A 4332-nucleotide genomic window follows, 5' to 3' on the forward strand; every position below is an offset into this window, starting at 1 on the left:
AGAGAGTGAGAAGTTTGTTGTTGTTGTCCTGTGCCAACTTCAAACACACTATAGTCGGGTGACTTACTATTCTGAACATTATAGCAGAATTGAGCTACATCAAGCAAGTCCATCAAATCTCTTTGGTTAGCACTCACAAAGTGTTAAAGATACTCCTCCAATATGCCATTAATTTGTTCAGTCTGTGGATAAAAGTTGATGCTGAAATGCAAATATATCTCCAATAATCGGAATACCTCATGCCAAAACTTTCTAGTGAAGCGAGCATTTCGATCACTGATAACGCTTTTTGAGATTTCTCAATACTTCGCCACATTCTGCACAAACAAATTTGCAGTGTCAACAGCTGAGTAGGTGGCAGGAGAAGACACAAATATAACATACTTCAAGAACCTATCCACAACTATAATAATTGAACTACAACCTTGTACCTTCGGTAAACTAACAATGAAGTCCATGGTGATGTACTCTCATGGATGACTCGACACAGGCAATGGCTCTAGCAATCCTCCTAGTCTCCAGTTTATAGCTTTGTCATGCTGACAAATCACGCAAGTTTGCACATACGCATCTATATTGTCCCGCATCTACAACCAATAATATGCACGCTCCAATAAAGCTAACATCCTATGTTGCCCTAGGTGGCCAGCCTAGCATGTGTCATGGCACTTCTGCATCAAGTGCCTTTACAGAGTACCCTATCACGGGATATACAAATGATTCCCAATGGTGCAGAGTACATCATCTTCAAATCAAAATCTTTGGCCCTTTATTTCATTTGCCAAGATGATAATTTATTGGGTCATCAAATCATTCCTCAATCTTTCTTGAACCTGCTCGAGAAGATCACTCATCGGTTGACTGGTGTTGCTTTTTTCTTTGTGCCATGTTGCAAGTTTCACCTTCCGACTTAGGGCATCTGCAATGACATTGATCCTGTCAAGCTTATACTCAAGGACCATGTCAAATTTTGCAAGTAATTTCTGCCAACAAGCTTGCTGCATACTCAGCTTCTTCTAAGCCTGAAACAAACTTGTCGTCACATTGTCAGTGCACATAACGAATTGTGACCCCAAGAGATAATGTCTTCACGCGTGGAGGCAATGCACGATAGCTAACATTTTTTGCTCGTGCACAGTATAACGTCGTTGAGCATCCTTTAACATGTAGCTTTCAAAGGCAATGGAATGTCCTTATTGCAGTAATATCCCTCCAATTGAGAAGTCAAATAAGTTAGTTTGCACTTCGAACGACTTATGGTAGTCAGGCAACTTCAGTACAGGCTCATCAGTCAACACACACTTTAGCTTCTCAAAAGCTTGTTGACAAGAATCAGACCACACCCATGACCTATCCTTCTTCAGCAGATCAGTGAGCGGGATGACAATCAAATAATATACCCGAATGAATCACTGATAATAATTGGCAAGCCCCAAGAAAAAATATAACTCTAAAACTTTGGTAAGTGGCTCCCACTTTTGAATTGCCCTGAGCTTCTGGTAATCCATTATTTTCATGCCTCCTCCTATAATGTGGCCAAGAAAATGCACTTCTTTCTGGCAGAATAGACGTTGCTCCCACTTCACTTACTTTTCATTATCCTTCAAAGTCTGAAACATAATTTGAAGGTGTTAAATATGCTCCTTCATAAAATTATTGTACGCTACTATGTTGTCTAGGTAAACCATGACAAACTTGTCAAGATGTTAAAATATCTTATTTATTAGTGTAGAGAAGGTTGCAGGAGTGTTCGTCAAGCCGAGTGACATAACAAAAAACTTGAATGCCCCATACTGTATCAAACATGTGGTCTTGGCTTCATCCTCTTCGGCAATTCTAACTTGTTAATAGCCCGATCGCAGATCCAACTTCGAGAAGACACGAGCTTTAACCAACAGATTAAACAAGTCTACGATCAAAGGAAGCATATACTTGTTCTTCAATGTCAATTTGTTCAATGCTTGATAATCCACACACAAGCGCTTCGATCCATCATGCTTCGCCTGAAATTGCATAGGCACTCCAAAGGGTACTTTGGATAATCGAATAATCTTGACTTTCAACATGCCATCTAACTGCTTTCACAACTCTATTAACTTGACAGTCGCCATGCGTTACGGTGCTATAGCGGGTGGCTACACACCAGACACTAGCTCAATCTCATGATCTACCTCTCTTCGTGGAGGTAGCCTCATCAGCAGCTCGATGGATATAACATGACCGAGCTCCTTCAATACTAATTGTAAGGCTATTAGGACATCAACAATGCTCTCCTCTTCGTCAATGTCATGGATCATCACAAGAAAAGTCTCATCCCCTCTCTTGAGACCCTTCTTCAATTGGAGCACGAACACTAAATGCTCAAACAACTTCACCACATGCAATATAGCAATCATGCAAGGTTGCTTCTTGTCCTCAAAATTGGCAATATTCTGATGAGTCATCAGCATAACCATGCTGCTTCGAAGGAACTCTATCCTTAAGATGACCCTAAAATCATTCATTGGCACTGTAAAAAATATGACCCTTCTAGACCAACTCAGGATTCTTAACAGTGCATCGCAGACAACCTCATAAATAGGTTTGGCTTCAGAGTTGATCGCCTTTATACGACTCTCTTTCTTTTTCCATTATGTCCCCAATCACTCTACCTCTTCAAGAGAAGCAAAGTTGTAAGTAGCGCTCATGTCAACCAATGCCTTGGTGAGTTGCCCATTAAGGACTTCTAAGTACATCAAATCTTTGCTCATGGGTGGTCGGACAACAGGTGTCACTTTTATCGCGTTCATTTGCATTGCTTTAACAGTCGGTTGTTCTGCGGCGGCATGACCCACTTCAGCTTAGACGACGTTCACAACTCTAGGCTCGTGATTATCTTTGTTCTCTGGACCATGATTTTTGTTCGGACAATGATTTTCCTAGTGATCACCATGGCAAATGTAACAATCCCGATGATAATTTTTTTCAGCAAGTACTATCTAACAAAAATCCTTGGTCCCTTGTATTGTGCTCAATTTTTTTTTTTAATTATAGCACGTTCCTTGTAATTTATATGGTTTATACCATGTCACTATGATACAATTTGTTTATCAAAATCTGCTATTTGATTGAGTTTGTCATTGTTGTCTAATTTGAACCACCAAATGAACTATAAAATCACAAAGGAGTTTTGTTCTACAAAAGAGTGAACCTTTTAAAATTTCATAAAAGCTATTGAAGGTCTGCTACAAGGGAGTACAGATCCCATCATTTGACATAGGATGGGTTCCATCCTACATCCAATCCTAACTGTCCAATCAAGGATTATGATTGGTTCATATTTTCACCTGAATGATTGTGGGCTGCCGTCCAATGATGGGGGTGTCCTATCTAGGGATGAAGGCAGTGCAGGGATGGCCTTATGCTTTCCTTCACTCTGCCCCATCCTTGATATACTTCTTGTCCCGCCGTGTCCCATCTACGATCCTTCTTTAAAGATAACAGGGATTTCACCCTGCCTCGCACTGTTTAGACCGAGGATGAAGGACATGAAACGGAAATGAATGGTAGGATTTTGAAACAGAGGGAGGGGGGGGGAAACCTTTTCCCCAACCCCTGCCCCAGTCCACTGCCATTCCTAATGAAAGCCTTTTTCATGATTTTGCTCCATAATGATGCGACACTAATTAATTAATTCTATTCAAATTTATGAAAGGTACGAGTTTTGCATTTCTCAGTTGGGGTGGCAATGGGCCGGACTGGACTTAGGTGGGTCTAGGTCCGATTTCAAACCCAAACCCAGCTATATGAGGCGTGGTGCTTGCTGAGTCCGGGTTTGGGTCCCATTAGATCTACCAAATAACCAAAAGCAACACCATACCAGGACCTTATAAGTAAAACAAAAACCAAACTCAAACTCAAACATTGTCAAGTTATAGCTTTTTTTTATGTCTTTTCCCTTAAAAAACTGCAGATCTTGATGATGATGATGATGACTTGGTTGCACTCAGTTTTGTATAAAATTTCATAAACCATATGCAACTCTTAGTGTTAATCAAACCTTATGAGTTCAACCCGAATAACGAATATATATATATATATATATATATATAATTTTTATATGAATGTATGTTTGCATGCATGTATGCACACAAACTTATTTTAATATTTAGTTATATAAAATAAGGTTTCACACACAAACATGTAACATGCAACACATACTCTTCCCATTCATAAGACATTTAGTTCCGACTTTCAAACCATTTATTTTGAGAGAGAGAGAGAGAGAGACGTGTTTCAAACGAAACTGTGGCCTTTAAAGCGAATTGATTGGGCAAAACGAAGAGCAGAGTG

Source organism: Nuphar pumila, chromosome 15 (genome assembly GCF_984573655.1).
Source record: "Nuphar pumila chromosome 15, dmNupPumi1.hap1.1, whole genome shotgun sequence".
Taxonomy (NCBI): Eukaryota; Viridiplantae; Streptophyta; class Magnoliopsida; order Nymphaeales; family Nymphaeaceae; genus Nuphar; species Nuphar pumila.